Here is a 17,475-nt window from a genome sequence, read left to right on the forward strand (position 1 = left end):
AATAGCATTAAAGCACACTGCTGTAACTTGTTAATTGGAAAAACAAACACACCTCTGAGCATATAGTTTAATAGTATGTGTTGATGCATTGTTATATAGCATGACACTTCCTATATGTATGACACACTAGACCCTTTGCAGAACCCTATCAAGCAACACAACCGTCACCATGTTTTTCGGCGTAAAGCACACGAATGGGCCCCAGTTCACGTCGAACGCTAATGCAGCATTCGAGTCCAATAGGTGCTGAGCCGAATTCACAGGGATGGCGGACATAACATTCTTGTCGAACAAATGCCCAAACTCTGAAAGCCTGGGGTAATTACAGTAGTAGCTGCTGTAATTTGTTTCATCAGAATTTGGCAGACGGCAAAGGCTACAGTCTCGGTGAGTCAATACACACATTGGAGAGAGGCACATGACAGCATATCACCAGAGTGCTCGTCTGCACAGATTTGTCACACACCTTCGCTCCGTCTCTCTGATTGGCTCGAGGGGACTGTGGCGGTTGGCCTTTTCCAAGTTACGGTGATGCGAAGTATAGACAGCCCACACTTTTAAAAAGAGTCTATTGAAGAGACCGAAAGGAATGGTAGTCAACATTTTTCAACAAGACTGCTCTCCAGGCAAGGGATGAACACAAATATGAATCATCTTATCCAGGAAATTAGAACAATTAAATAATTGACCGACTAATACAATGCACTCTTGATGGAAAAGGGTATAGCTGCAATAAATCCTACAAAACAGAAAAAAATGCGCAGTTAATCTATGCATGCACCAAAACAGTTGTTCTTATAGCAAGTCGAATCGCTTTGAAGCAGGTGCCTGCAACGATTTATTCTTCCCCATACTCAATAAAACGCCAACCTCGTAGCTGAAAATAAGGGTGCACGTCGCACTCACACACAAAAGAAAAAAGGAAGAAAAGCGATCGAATGTAGAATCGTGGATTAGCACAAAAGGTTATAATCGCAGGAGCTTCCTCGCTAAAAGTTGCTATGGTTGTTCGGTGACGGAGGGCTGAAACAACTTCCCTTAGGCCCTAACGCGACGTATACATTTCGCGTAGATTCTCAGATATTTCAACGTTCAAACAAAGCTAAGAGAATGCGAAAATTTTATGTTAAAAGCACTCAAAGTTCTATCGATCCTCGGACACATCCCGGAATCCGAGCACCGGTACGGCGATGCAGAGCTGATGCTGTCTCACAGGCGTTAATATCGATATGATCCAGAGCGATCTTGCGCAAAAACGGTATAAAGTCTCATTCCTTCATATTTTCACATTATACCTGCGTCAGCGAGCACGAAGAAGCCCGAAGTCGTCGGAAAGCAGCTGCACATCACGGCTACCGCGCACCGAACAAACTCGCATCCGCCAGCTCTGGGCGCTGCCATCTTACCTGTGACGTCACGGCTCTTGGGAGGTCACGTGACGAGTGGTCACATTTGCGTAAAATATGGCGGCAACCGGGATGGGGGTGCCACTTCCGAACTTCCGGTTTATCACTCTAAGCCCCTCTACCTCGTTGGTCGCGAGCAAAAACGCGCCATGCGGTCTGCGCTTTAGTCGAAACCGAACGAGCATAGTTCCAAATTGCACAAATAACGTTGTATTTAGGAAGCGGTTTCCAGAGCCGTATGTGTCTGCGCTGTAAAGGAACAACTTGGTCCTCGCTGCACCACTTACGAGGAGTGGTTGTTAAACAACACGTGGCTGAACACTCATTCTCCGCTCGCATGTAACCCTAGCGGTCCGAACCAACAGATGGACACGACAGGCGTCCCCTCATTTTACCTGTCCTTCGTCGCTTTTTTTTTTTTTTTGCGCTGGGTTTTGTTAGCAACGTAACTTTTGTTCTGAAACGCTGGCATCTCGCTCGAACCAGTTCATACCCCTGGCGCTACATCTGGGCGTAGAACAGCTCATTTCTGCTCATAATTTGTTTTCAGGTTTACAAAAATCAAAAATCTGTGTGTGTGTGGGAGGAAGGGTGTTGCGCATGATACATAAAATGTTTTCTCGTTAGAAACAATGCTGCAGCTCCGGCACAGCCCTTCAGCAGCGCCGCCCTTTTCCTCTTTTGTCTCGTTCACAGTTCCTTGTCTGGCCATTTTAATTGTCGGCGATGCGGGACTTTTTCACAGCATCGATTGTAGCTTTGTTTCACGTCGTACTATAAAATGTCCGCCTCCTCACATGTGATAATATTTTCCAGCGAGTCCGTTTCTGCTGCGAGTTGTTCCATGAAATCAGAAACGTTTCCTCCCGACGTAACATGACGTTGCTTAAATTAGGTTAATTGGTTGCAAAGATCGGCGATTGATTGATTTATTCTGTTATCTACATCGCCCTTACCCGGGCATTACTGTAGGGCGAAGACAGTACCAAAAGGCGAATAAAATATAAAACACACATCGAAAATATGCGTACGATTCGAAAACAGTTCGAATGACATCAGGTATAAAAATAATGACATAATATAAAATTTGCGACAAAACAACAAATTGGCAAGCACGCAACCAAACAAATCCACAAATAGACAATAAGCGAAAAAAAAAAGTTCTGCAGAACCGAAAAAAAAAATGAGGAAGCTGCAGCCGAGGAGACAATTTTATCTGGTATGCTATTTCGTTCGTTTACAACATGGAGATATTACAATGATCACTATAGGTTCAGGTATCGCTAGTGTGCTATTGCATATTAAAGCAGACAGCAACCAGTCTAAGCTTACCTTCCGGTAATGCATTCCCATGGAAAACGCTGATGCGTTTTCTCTTGGCGATCGATTATAAGAGCAAAGTCTGCTTAGTGCTGTGACAGAATAAAAAGATTGGAACGTTTTACAATCGGACGTACAAAAATATGTGTCTGTTAGAGCGTTTTCCTTTAGAATTCATGGAGGTGAACACTGCGCTAAAATACCCCAACATGTATAATACGCGTTTACGTTCCAGACTGCTACTATAGGGCACGTATTTACGCATAAAATCAATGTTATGAAGCCCATAAAGTGAATCAGCTTGATGAAATGCCAGAAGGATGCTAATATAGGCAAAATCAAACAATCTAAACACACAACAAGAACAAAGCATGGAGTTATGGGACGGACAACACGTACTGGATTAGTAACAAACTGTGCATAAGTAACATGCTGCGTGTCCGTTATCTGAATGCGATTAATCAACCCTATGCACTTTTTATTTGTTCTTTTTTCTTCAGTTGATAGTTTGGCTTGACATATCATGCTGTACAACGTAGACCTGAGTCTAAATTTTTGCTGACTTAAATATCGCTCAGTAATAATAGAAAAACCAATTAATTAAATAAATTACACTTCTATAATGTGAAGGAAGCTACATAGTACCCGTAACGAGTAAAGAAACTACGCTGAATTCTAATATTCCCTGGCGAAGAGAAAAATATCCCGTACGTTTTCTCATAGGAATACGCAGAAGACTGGAAACGTAGACTGTTTGCTGTTTCCTTCAATTCGCAACTGGAAGTCCCGTAGACACTAGCGCCAGCTGAGCCTCTAGCGTTTATTGTAATAACTCTATGGTTTACGGTTCTCGGGGGAAAAAAGACTCCGGTCTTATGGCGACCATCATGAATTGGTACAAATTGTTTTTAATTCACACGAAGAAATCTAAAACTACATACTCGAATACAAGCTAATATAATCATGGCTTAATTATTTAATGACCGAGTAAATATTGTCACGTGTATCTTATTTTTCCTTCCTATATTAACGTGAAAATTTTGCACTGGTAGTATAATATTAAAATAAAATTTCGACCAGAACTTTCATTAATTTTCATTTTACTCTGTATTAACAAATAAGAAATTTGTAAAAATTATGAAAAACGTAAAACAAAAATATAAAAAAAATCCTTGTCCACTTGTATTATAACACTTAGCGAGTGGTGTAACATTATCAGCCAGTTACGCAAACATCCGATAAAAAAGTGTAAGCACCTGGCAATAATTACTCTTTATTTATCCAATAAAATAATTAAAACATAACTACATTAGCCTGCCCTAGAACCCACACGAACGTAGAGAATATTGTTCAAGAACAAAAATAAATAATATACGAATGTGAAATTAAATTACATTTTTGAATGAGGCGTGTGCGCATGCTCAGTGCCGACAGCAGCGCCACCATAATGGCGTGACGTCACAAAATAGGGTTGGTCTATACACGAGGTAGGCTCGGTAATGTACCAAACCACAACACTCGCTCACATGCTGCACATTAATCGCAATCTGACAGGAAATCAAAACCAACAAACAATTCCAAATTTAGAGATTTTTCTTATCGCCGTAAAATGCTGTATTTGTCTTACATATTTCTAAAAATTCGTTGATTTAGTGGTTTTCTATAATTCTCGGAAATTTTCGAATTGGAACAATGTGTTTATTTTCACTACTTAAAAGTTAATGCGTGAAATTTTGCTCAATTGGCGGAGAGATGTTTTGGTGGCGCCCTCCTGTTTCCCTCTCGCGACGTCCGTGCTTCCTGTTGCAAGTAATAAAAACTTCAGCTGCGAGTCTGCGTTCGTTTTGTTTGCGTATTTCTTCTGTTCCGTCAGTAGTTTCGGGCCTTTTTTTTACATTTTACGTATACCAAATAGCCCTACTCAGCCACGTCACTTCAGTTGCTTTATAGACCGTTTTTGTATTACGGTTGCCACCTTAAAATATGACGTAAAGGGTTGAGCGACGGCAACTAAAGTAAATACCTAGTTTGATCATAACTGCAATAAAAGATATAGCCAAGAAAGAGGTAGAACTACTGGCAAGAACCCCTTGAATTCTATAGATGTTTTCTGTTTCCTCTCGTTCTCAATCACGTGGTTCCATATCTCGTATACGGGACGAACAAGTAATAAAACATTTCAACGTGGAATGGGCGAGAAAATAGAGGTGAGCCGAAACAGCAATGTGTGACATTCACGCATTTCTCGTAAACACCTTCCAGCGTCGTGGAGAAATCAAAACGATGTTTTACCGCATACCAGAAGTGACGACATTCAAGGTGGCTGCGCCCTTGTGGAAAAGGTGCTTACTTTGTTTAGCTTAAGTCCAGGCGCAGCCGACACTACGAGCTAATGGGACCAACCAAACAGTGCCAAAAGCGCAAGTCTCTGTACCTAATGTTTGTTTATGATTGGTTCAGAGATGATAGAACACGTTCAGAAACAAAACGACTACCATGATGGTGCCCTTTTCACGCTGTCTGGTTGGTCTCATGTGCTCTATAGCGTCCGCGGTGTCTGGACTTAAAGGGGTAGGGAAACGAAATTCCAGAGCTCATTTTCTAGCTTGAATGTATTGTATGTTCCACCCTAACCTCAAAAACACCAGTCTTCCGCTGAAAGGCACAAGAAAGCTAATTTTAAAGCTAAATAAACGATCTTGCAATGTGCACCTGGTGGATGCATGCGGAGCCTATATTTGGGAGGTAGTCTAGAAACGTTGTGGAATCTGCTACGTAATCGTGACGCAGCAGATTCTTTCGGAGCAGCGCCGCTCTTTGGCATTTCAACATTTTCCCTCTTAGCTTTCCTCCTCAACTCACAAGTCGCGCATTGTACCAAACGGTCCAAGAAGACTGAAAGGAAGGACTCCCCTCTTTCTCAGACCCTCGTTTGTGCAACCGGAAACAGCCACACTCCCCCTAGAAGATTAGCCCGTCGCTCAAACCTCGAGCAAAATTGCTTTCCCCACCTCGTTCAGCCCTAAGCTGACAGTGTTGTGGAAGCTACGTGCTCCTCGGGCCAGCCACACGCTCGTCACCGCACGGGCACTTCGAACGGCTCGGTTGTAACGCGCTGACGCTATTGACACCACCACAACGCTGACAACGCCACCAAGGACAAAGCTCATAACCGCACCTGCCTTGCTACTCCACGAAGGCGGGAAATCTTTTCCTTCTGTTTTTGTTTGCGCCGGACATCCCCATGACGCATCGCGCTCTCCGTTCGCTTCGAGTGCTTGCTCGAGCGCACCGTTTGGACCGACAAATATAGCCAGTCGTTCAAAATACAAACGTGCGATTATCAGTTACGGTTATTATCCGTCACGCTTTACTTATTTCCGAACGAAATCTGAATATTTCAATTTTTGTTTCCGTACCCTTTTAAGGTGAAACGAAGTATAGCATCTTCCAGTCGACGAATAAAGTGATGTGTGGTTCCTTCCCAACTCAGCTACATCAGAATTCAACATGGCAGCCACCACGAGAAACAAACGGTCTCTACCCAACGATTCGTTTACAATCCGCTCAATCAGGCCGGATGCCTATTGTCAACAGACAGCCGTTCACTTTCGTCTCCAGCCACGTACTCCCCACATCCCGTATAGACCGTTTCTGGGTGACGGTTGCCATGCTGAAATAAAACGTGGTCGAATTGGCCTACAAAAACTACACTAAGCAGTTTCAGCGTAACTAGAATAAGAAAGTATCGCCATGAGAAAAGTCGAACTATTGGCACGAACCCCTTGATTGGTATAAGGTTTAAAAACGCAAAGAGACAGGGACAATAGGAAATAACACAAACGACAGGGACGAGGCGCGACTCTCAACTGATTTTATTGCAAGACCGTTCATCGCTTTTATAGACAACTCATCCACCGTTTACATTTCAAACAACGCCAACAGCCAATAAAACACCTTACAAACACCCATCGAGATAGGTCACTTCTTTATCTAGTAGGATAACAGATGGCGCACTGATGCACTTGTCATTCTTTGCAGTGAGAGAGTGCAGGCGAGCTGGTAATCAATCGTCATCTTGTAAACCCTGAGATGGGGAACGATAAAAAAACGAAAACTTCTTTTTAATAAAAAAAGCCTCTATAGTCTCCCGCTCTGTTTTTTCTTTCGCTTTTTTCAAGAACGTTGTTGACTCCACAATCGGCTCGCAACCACAACGCTTGCCATGCTCCGACAGATGACCCCCCGATTTGTTGCGTGCAGATAGTTTGTGCTCTCTTGCCCTGTCATTGAAACAGCGTCCTGTTTGACCTATATAAACTTTCCCGAAACTAAGCGGTATTTCATAGATGACGTTAGTGACACAGTCAGTATATTGGCTTGCATGCTTCTTGGAGCACAAAACTTTCTTTTTTCTAGTCATCATCGGACAAATCTTAGCCAGTTTGCAGGACGAAGAAAAAACAATGTTAACATTGTATCTGCTGGCAATCTTTTTTATGTTGTGTGAAACTTTGTGCATGTGTGGAATGACATGCACTCTTTTTTGTCTTTTTTTGTGATACTTCCATTCTTTTGGTTCTTTTGTTTGATTTTTTGAAGCAGGTTTTCACAGACACTAGCAATCAGCCATGAAGGGAACCCTGCATTCCGTAACCGTTTAATCTGTATATCAAAGCTAGTCGACTTTTGGTGATTACAACTTTTTGAAAAAGCTGCCTGGAGGCAGGTTATAGCCAATTTCTTCTTAATAATCTTAGACTGAGCACTGTCAAATGACACTAGGCTTGTCTTTGACCGCGGTTTATACATCCAACAAAAATGGTCTCCAGAAAAATTTATCGTAAGATCTAAGAATTGGATGCTCTTGTCATCTGGCATCTCCCAAGTGAACTTCAGACCTCCTGATGCCTCTGTGAAGGCTCTGACAACTTTCACAACTTCATCCAAATTAGTAGCAGTATTTAAAATTACAAGGAAATTGTCAACATACGTAAACGCCTTTACTATATCTAATTGCGCGAGACCTTCAAAGATCCGTTTGTCCAACGATGCTAAAAAAATGTCACATAAAACAGGGGCAACGGACGAACCAATACAAACACCAGATTTTTGTATAAAAAACTGCCCACTGACGTTAACAGCAGTAGAACCCAGATAAAATTCTAAAAGCTCTAAAAAATGCTCACTACTGATACCTGCAGAATTCTGAAACACTACCGCCCCCGATTCAGTGATCCTGTTCCTCACAGCGCCCTTCACGGTTGGCCGAATGCTGACTATGACGTCAACAAAGGATTTCTCATCGACGCAAACAAGAGGAATGTTAGAACTTTAGTTTCGGCGGTGTTGGCAGTGTTGCTTTGAGGACGCAATGATTTCAAGCTTCCACCATGCTAATTACAAGCACCATCGAACTTGTTGCTCGTCAGGTTAATGGTGAGCAAGGTTTAACTGACCTTGCTAATGACGTAACTTTGGCATGGTTTTCTCTCCAGTTTAGCGCTTTCCTACTGTTGACGCGCCGCAATAGGCAAGTTGACGTCGAATTTTCAATTTGCTATTACGACCCTGCTATTTATAAGTTCGAAATAAAATTTAAGCCATAGATGCCTAAACCTCAACATTTACTGTTTGTTTTAATTCAAAAACCTTTTCAGCTCCCTTTTTAAGGGGCACTGGCAGGGTATTTTTGCTCGCCAAGGTTTTATTTGTACATGACATATGAGATCCCAAGTACCGAGAAAAAAAAAACAGTTTGCGGCTCGAAATTCGTTTTCTTTCCGCCCGAAAACCGCCGATCGAGAACTGGCCGGTTTGAGTCGCGCTCACTCTCTTCTCCGCGGTTACGAGCCGTTTTCTATGGTTTCGACACAACCACCAAATATAATCAAAGTCTTAGGTCATCGAAGGCACACACATAATATTAACAATAGAAGAGAAATATGATACACATTTTTGTGGCTTCTAAGAAGCTCTAAATAAGTTGATTAAAAAAAACAAAAAGAAGTTGCACAGCCACGTGATTTCCGCCAATTCTGTCCTCGATATTTTTTCTTGCTCCTCAGTACAGTCTAGGTTTTGGTTTCGAGCAGTGTAGTTTTTTTTTTTTTTATTTTGTTAAAAATATATGTGGCGCTGTAGGAAATTATTGATTCCGTAGTCTTCTAACACAAATAAATCACCTGAAGCCGTTATCGGCGTTGTTTCGCAGCAGATTCCCTGGATGTGAACCATGTAGAGTCGTCGTGGCACGTACCGTCACAAAGTTGCACGACTGCATCGTGTCACATGACGTCACGTGGATCCGAGTCGTTTCTCGGAAAATTTGTTTTCAACCAAAATATAGTGAAGATTTTCCAGAATTTTTATCGTGGAAGCGTACGCAGCATTTCCTGGCTGAAACGTAGAAACCTTTCCATAAATTTAGCGGAAAAGTTGTCCTCTAAATTTGGCGGCTGTGTGCAGCAGAGTTTGTTCAGCAAGCTGTGCAGCACCTCAGTTGTGTCGCGGCAGTTCATGTGCGACGCACGGCAAGGAACCGGGAAATTTAATGTCTCTGCCAGACACGTGGCTGAAATATAGCAACTAAATTCTCATACTCAGTACTTCCTCGAAAAGGAACTAAGTACACTACTCATTACTACGATTCAAAAGAAACGCCTTGTCTCAGCTCGAAGGTAACGCGCTATTTTCTGGTTACTCTGAATCCGTTGTGTTTATGAAACAGCATCAGCTTCCTGTCATTATGATTTCTGGCGTGTGAACGCGCTCATGCGGAGATAACCGTTGCTACACCGACATATCATGGTGCACATCTTTGAATAACCTATCAAGCGTTTTCTCGTTGTGCAAATTACAGGCCCCAGCCGGGGTGAGAACTAGGTTGGACACTGTGTTGTAGACGTCCCCCTCGCCAACTGAACACCGTCACTCGTTACTTCATTAAACAGTAACAAAATTATGCTACTCGGGCTTTCTCCTCAGAAATAACTAAGTCGTTACTTCGTTTCTGAAAAAAGTACAAAGGTACAAGTCACTCGTTACGTACAATTCCCTGTCCTGGAACCTTTTCTTCATGTTGCAGGTGACGCAGTTTTTTTGCCGGCTTTACAGGTGTGTTCCCTCGCCTTTCTCGGTCTGCGCTTTCCCGATGTGAATCCTTTGGAGGGACATTTGTGGCCGTTAACACGCCTCGGCGATCCTCAAGCCGCCTCGCTGAATTTCATCTAGTTTTCTGCAACTCTCAGCCTGCGTCTTTGTGTTTAAATAAACAAAAATATTACAGAATCGGGAGTTTTTTCTTATGACTTAAGAGATTCAACGTACCCTTGCCAGAAATATCACAGTTTCGTAGGGGACGAAATCATTTGACGTTTTATCCGTTGAATTTCCGCCGCTTACGTACTACTCAAATCAGTTTGCACACTTTCCTGGAGGTCCGACATTATCGTGACAACAATAATTTTGACGAAAATAATCCCTGGAGAAGGGGAACAAGAGGGACAGAGGACAAAAACAAATCTCCAAACACAGCTAGGTGACTGTTGAGCGACCGAAAAAATCCGCCTGGTACGGGTATGGAACCCGGAACCGATATCCGGACCAGGAGGATTTTTTCTGGTCGCGCACCAGTCACCTAGTTGTAACAATAATAATAACGGTATATGGTTTATTTTCGGATGCGACGAAGTAGGATTTGGGTCTGCCGAAGCCAGAATTGGCTTGTGTGGCTAAACCACCAGTAGTAAAGTTATAAATCAATTAATTTCAACATTGTGAAGAGTGCATCAGCACATAAGACACACAAACACACGCACACAAGTTTTAAGAAAAAATAACATTGAAGCATTGGTAAAGTTAGAGTCCAGAGTTGATGGTATGTGGATAGTCGCATTACATGAAGAACACGCACACATACATCGAAATATTAAAAAAATGAAGCACAGGTCCATGTCAAGCTGCCACGGTACTTGAGTTGTAATAAAACTCCCATCACTGGCCTAAGAAAAAAAATATTTAGAGCACAGTTTAAGACGTCCAGAAGATGAATCTGGTTCGTGCAGGCACACTTGATTTAAATTAGGTCTCGTAGGGCTTGTTTCAACTTTTTTTTTCGAATCCAGGTCCCACACTCTTTCAGGGAGACTGTTGAAAATGTCCGGTACATGGTATATTGTTGTCTTCTGCCATACCTCGTTGACATTCTCGGCACCTCATAACGGGTGGTATGTCTGAGTGCCCGAGGGTGCAATGTGGGGAACTTTAAAACTGTCATCCCAAAAATGTCTTAAAACAACCGTCTCAGTAAACAGAGCATGACATAATGGAAGATTAATATGATCAATTTTTTTCTAGTTCTGTTTCGGTATCAGTGCCGTATATAATAGCAGACTTGTACGTAATCCGTTACAAGTAACGAAATTACTTGTAATCCCTTATATTTGTCAGTAATTTAGTAACGGAATAATTACATATTTTCTAGAGTAATTTTAAAGTAATTCCCTTACATTTTTGACGTAACGGATTCCTTGTAATCCGTTACATTTTTCTTGTCAGAACCAACCCCCCCTCCCCTTCTAAATAAAGTGCTTCTTTTTTTTCATTTTTGTAAAGTCGAGCGCAGTTTCACTATCACGCGAATTGACCAGCGCAAGGGAGGCTTGGCAGTTCAGTTCCGCAAAGCCTTTTTTTTTTTTTTCAACATCAAGCCCCTGAACCTATTTTTTTAGACCCTAACAACAATGTCGAAAAATCAAAATAAACATTTCTACATAAAAAAAAAGGGGGGGGGGGGGAGGGAGGGCGGAGGGGGCCAGGTATTTCCGCTTTTTTTTAGTCCCTCTGTTTTTTCTTTGCGATCGAAGACGGGGAGGGGAGGACACCAAGTGATTGTGCGCCTCTTCGAGAAGCTCGAGGTGGTAAATGCACTGAAAAGAATTAACAATGTCCTTCTACGACCATTTTCATAATGTCACAACACGAGACAACGCTCCGTCTACCCTACCCTTTCTGTGAGTCAGCTTTTTGCGAAAACTTAGAAAATGGTAATAGTCATCCCTTCTTCCTGTTTTGCCCCAGCAGGGCCCATCTTATCTCAAGCAGATATTTTTACAAAAAAAACATAATGGTGGCTGACGTAGACTTGATATTCTGGGCTTGAGGAGAGAGTGAAATTCGTGAGTGGGGCCATAGCGCGGCTTACTTCTACCCTTTGCTGCCCTTGGCATCAGCGGACGTCGATCTGGAGAACACCGGAGTGAACTGCAGTCGGTTCGTGCCCCGTGCGTTTTTGAACGGCGCCAAGAAAGGTACACACGGCAAACGTGCGTTTACAATTCCTTATTTTAACCGACGTTCTAATTAATTGTTGTTATGAGTGTCCTTTTTCTTTTATTACTTATATTTATATACTGGAAACATTCTTTTATTCACCAACGTCTCAAGTTAGGCTCGAACTGTTCAGAACCAAAGGAGAAGAATATCGAGCCAAACATTATTTATTATTTAGTTATCACCTTACTGTTACAACTATGTTTTGCTATTGATGACTTCCACAGCTTCGCGATTTAGACAATGGAGAATTTAGATCGGTCCGATGACTCCGATAACGATATCCGATACTTCGCCACCGTCTTTGCGTATGCATCATATCGTTATCGCGGGTATCGGAGGTATCGGAAGGATCTACTAAATCTCTCGAATAGCAGGCAACGCCTGCAACGACGAAGCTTTGCTCTACATTCGAGGTAAGTAGTACTTCCCTTGCTTCGCTGAAAAAGCTCAATGCAAAGCATGAAGCATTCGTGAGGAACAATATGGCACTCCCATCCAGTGCCTCAGCTCAAATGGTGTTCAGCGTAGCAGTCGACATATTGAGTAAGAAATAACGCAAAATGCCTGACGAGACTTTCGAGGGCCAGCTGTTGCTCAAAATACTCAAGGTCATTAAATGGAACAGGTGGCAAGAATAAGAACTTGAATAACCCTCTTCGCTTTGTTTCTTACTTGAGGACAATAATGTTGAAAGTAACGCCACGAAAGTAACGGATTACATTTTGGGGTAACGGTCAGTTACTTTCATGGAAGGGTAATTGTAATTGTAATAAATTACAATGTAGCCTTGAGTAATTGTATATGTAATTCGTTACTATTTTTCAGTAACGTGTACAAGTCTGTATAATACTTCTAAAAATTCCAGTCAAAATATTGTCAATTTACTTTTGCCATAAAGTAAAACAGCCACCATAAATGGTTATTCCATAGCGAAGAACACTGTAAGCCAAAGCATTAATGACCATCTTTATAACATACTGTGGAACAAGTAATCTCATATTATAAAGTAGACAGGAAACACGTCTAAGCTTTTTACATACAGTTCCCTTGTGCGCATTCCATAAAAGGTCACCTAGATAAATTCAATACCTATATATTTTACATGGTCCACATAACCCACTGGAGTGCATTTATACGAGGGAAAAATTGATGAATGTAAAAATAGTGGAGTATCTGGGATAACAAATTTTAACGGACTCCGGAAACACACCAGACGTGTCTTTGTGTTTTTAATTTGCAAGTCATTTTGCTGAAACCATTCAATCAAATGTGTGGTTTTACGTTGGAGAAGAAAAATTGAATTTTCGTATTCTATATGGCGCAACAACAGTACAGTGTCGTCAGCATACTGATACAGTTTGCAGCTAACTATTGAATTTGACATATCATTGACAAAGACATTAAAAAGTAACGGATACAAGATGGATCCTTGTGCAACTCCGGATCTCAAGGCGAGCTTTGAACTTTTTTGGGACCTATGTGAGCTTGTTGAGATCGTCCAGTTAAATAATCTTTTAGTAGCTCCAGAAATGGACCTCGGAAGCCAATATGATAAAGCTTTTGGAATGGAATGCTGTGGTTAACACTGTCGAATGCCTTTGAAACATCCACAAAAAGAGCACATACGACCTCATTTTCTTCGAATGCGTAATGTAATTCATCTGCAAAATTTTCAAGTAATGGCTGTGTACCACGTCCGGTGACAAAACCATATTGATTATTGGATATGATTTCGAACTTTTCAAGAAACTGACTCATTATTTGCTTTAAATGCTTCTCAAAAATTTGACTTATACAAGACAAAATCGAGATGGGACGATAATTTTCGACCTTACGACGATCTCCTCCTTTATGAAGAGGCCTAACTCTGCATTTTTCAAGTTATTATGGATTTTTTTTTGTGCAATGAAACCATTTAACATATGCAAAAGGACATGTTTAATTGCATCATAATTGAGGATGACGTCATTTGCTCTGATACGATCAACTACAGGTGATTTTCTAGGTTTAAAACTAAACAGCAGACTTTTCAGATCGCATTCTGATAACTCAGGAAGGAAAGCTGACGTCATGTTCGAATCCCTCGAGTGAATTGAATAGGCAACATCATTCTGCGGAACGCCCGAAAACTGTGAAAAAGTTGCGTTAAATTTATCAACAACTGAGCATGTTATTGGGCCAAATGCTTTTTCAAGCTCCTCATCTACTGAATTTGAAGGCTTCTTTCCACGGAGTTGGTTGAGTAGAGACCAAGTTTTTGCTCCATTTGATCTTGCACGATAAAATTCCTTTTGAAAGTGTCTCCTTTTGGTGGCCCAGAGGAGCGCATTTGCACGATTACGTGCGCAACGATATTCTGTTTTCAGTCGTGCATTTTGGGGAGAACGCCTGCATTTTCTCCACAAAATATCCTTATCTTGAATGGCTTGTAGAGTATCTGCATTCAACCAAACATACTCCCCACGGCGTTGTCGAATTGCAAGAACTTTTTTGGAATCTTCAATAAAAGAATTCCAACTTAAATGTAAATTAGAGCAGACATCGTCGTAGTTTACGTTCCGTAACAAATCTTGCCACTGGTAAGCCGAAACCAGTTTGTCCTGTCACACCTGAGACTGCGGTGGAAGAAATCGGAAGAACTTTCAGTAGAAGGAACAGACACAGAGAACGTCTCAAAGTGTAATACGTGTATTACGTGTTATAGGTGTAATACGACATGATTAGCTACCACCAGCTCGCCTGCACTCTCACCGTCTTTTCACCAGTTTGTCCATTTTTTTATCTGCAACCTCGACCTGCTTTATTGTAGGACTTGTTTGTTTGATTGTCGCTTCACAAATTACTTGACACGCTGTGAAATAATCATCCGCCAGTTTTTGCAATATTACTGTTGACGTAATAATACTAGATGACGCACGCAAGTGTATATGATCTATGCATGATGATACTAACTTATCTGTCATGTATCCTTCCCGTGTTGGCCAGTTAATGACGTTCACAAATCCTACGTTGAATAGGACATTGAGATAGTCGCAGACAATTGAACTTGATGTTTTCAAAGAATCGATATTAAAATCCCCTACAAGGCAGATCTTTTCTACTGATGAGAGTCCCGCTAGTACTGTTTTTAGCTCGTTTACGAAAATAGTAGGATTTCTGGAAGGGGGCCTGTAAAACGCCAACAGAGACCAGGAGGAGTTTTTGTTACTCAGGTTCAGAGAAAATGACTCTGAATGAGCAAAATAAATATCGGTAACCTCACTAAGCAAAACTTCCCTAACTAGAATTCCTATTCTTTCTTTCTTTCTTTCTTTCTTTCTTTCTTTCTTTCCGGATTGACCGGGAATTGGGCAGAGACTAAAGGCGTGATGCCTGACGAGGTCTCTGTCCCCTTTACAGTTCTAACACAGCAGTGCGGGGTAGATAGATTTTTGAACACGAAAATTAGAGAAAAGAACCTATAAAATTCTATACAACCCAGAAACAATAAAAAACAGGATCGATCAAATATCCCACGATAATTTTTTTCAGCAAAGAAAGATAAAAACCAATTGGTCAGAAACATGTTTTATCAATTCAAAAGTGAAATATGGACATGATTCCACCACCCCTGGCGCCTTGTCGCGTGCGAAATAAACTTTTGTGCCCAGAAATAAAAAAGTATAGAACAGGTTGTCATCGACGTTAATTTCAGTTAAAACAGAGGCATCACAATCTTTGCAACTATTTTTAACGAGTGCTGAAAACGGATCCCAGTATTTTATTAGACTTCTGATATTCACATGCAAAAAGGTAATCGTCTCACCAGAATGAGGACATAACAGTTCACGAAAAGATGACAAGTCGGGACATTTAAAAAACCGTTCTTCCATCACTCTAGCCCATCTTGTCAATGCCCCTTAGGCTATTAATGCGAATGACCGGAGATCCGTCCTTCTGCTTTGCAAAAATCTTTGCGGTTTTTTACCCACACGAACTGATATTCCTTCGTCTTGCCTCTAGATCTAGCCTTCCAAAAAGTTCCTTGTTGATTCAAGTGAGGTTTTCATTAAAGTATAGTATAGGGAAGCCGGGCAGAGATCTCAGTTTGCCCCGCGTTGCTATCCAGGTCTCTTTGTTGGTGACGGAATTAAACCTTACAACCACTAGAGGAGCGAAATTAGAATCCTTCTTCGGAGGCAGGCGATGAACCGTCATTATGTCAGAGGGTTGAAAGTCCTTAATGTTTAGGCTAGAAGCCAAGTTGTCAACCAAACCCCTGACGTTCTCGGTTGGTTGGTAAGGTAGTCGGCGGATTTCCATGTGGCTTAATCGGCTGTACTGATCGGAGTCATTCAACTCTGCCTGTAATCGGCGTATTTCGGACCTCTGCTCGGTTACTGCTGATGTCAGAACGCGTACCTCACTTTTCAGATCTTTTATTTCACTAACATTGACTTTTACCTGTGCCAGCAATGAATCGTATTGCCCCGAGAACTCCAACGACTTCTCGAGGCCCCTCATCGTCTCAGTTAATGTTTTGACAATTACTTTCACTGTGATGTGTAAATATTGCTTTTATTATAAATCGTTCATTTTTGCTGGAAGTTGCGTCAACCCATTAACCTTTTCTTTCAAAGGGAAGAGCACGTGCAGCTTGTCATCGATCGCACTCAGTTGGAGAGTCAGGTTGTCTTCGTTAATCATCGTACTTGTAACCACACCACCAAAGCTGCCGTTCTTATTGTATTTCATAGCGCGGCATTTGGGACACACCCAACTCTCCCTTTTTGCCTTGCCCATGGTATTGAACGCAGCGTCCACAACTCCCGTGCACGTTGGTGCAAGATGATAGGCACCGTGACCCTAAGAACAGCTCAAAACTCGTCCGTCTGAAGGCACAGCCTTTTGACAAGCGTAGCATAAAGACGAATCGCTTGCTAGGGGGAAGCCATCCCACGTTGCGAAGCGGACATTTCCCAGTGGCCACAATAAGGAAGGGCAGCCAAAAGATCCAGTAAAGAAAACGCCGGCTCACCGAACGTAACCGTAGAGTACAAACACACCACGTTGCATAGAATCAGGAGGGCACTTAAGACCCTGCGCTGAAGTTTGCGTTAACGTTTGTGCCGAGTAAGTGTATCCAAAGGCCCGGCTGCAAGCCCAGCGCTGAAGTACCCTCAAAGGGACAAGGCCGGCCGTCGAATTAGGATGACGATCAAGATGGCGAGCATGGAGGTGGTCGAGCGGTTGCCCCAGACGATAATGTCGGCCGCTTTATGGCGAATTCCACTGGGCGTTTTGGAGCGCGCCGGGATCAGTTCACCAGATCCGGACTGGACCACACGATCCGAACGGGGTCACGCCGCCTACGGATCAAAATGGAACATGACCACTGCTCCGGGATCGGCTGATGCCTTTCCCAGGAATCCCC

Source organism: Ixodes scapularis, unplaced genomic scaffold (genome assembly GCF_016920785.2).
Source record: "Ixodes scapularis isolate PalLabHiFi unplaced genomic scaffold, ASM1692078v2 PGA_scaffold13__105_contigs__length_92229423, whole genome shotgun sequence".
In the NCBI taxonomy this organism is placed as follows: domain Eukaryota; kingdom Metazoa; phylum Arthropoda; class Arachnida; order Ixodida; family Ixodidae; genus Ixodes; species Ixodes scapularis.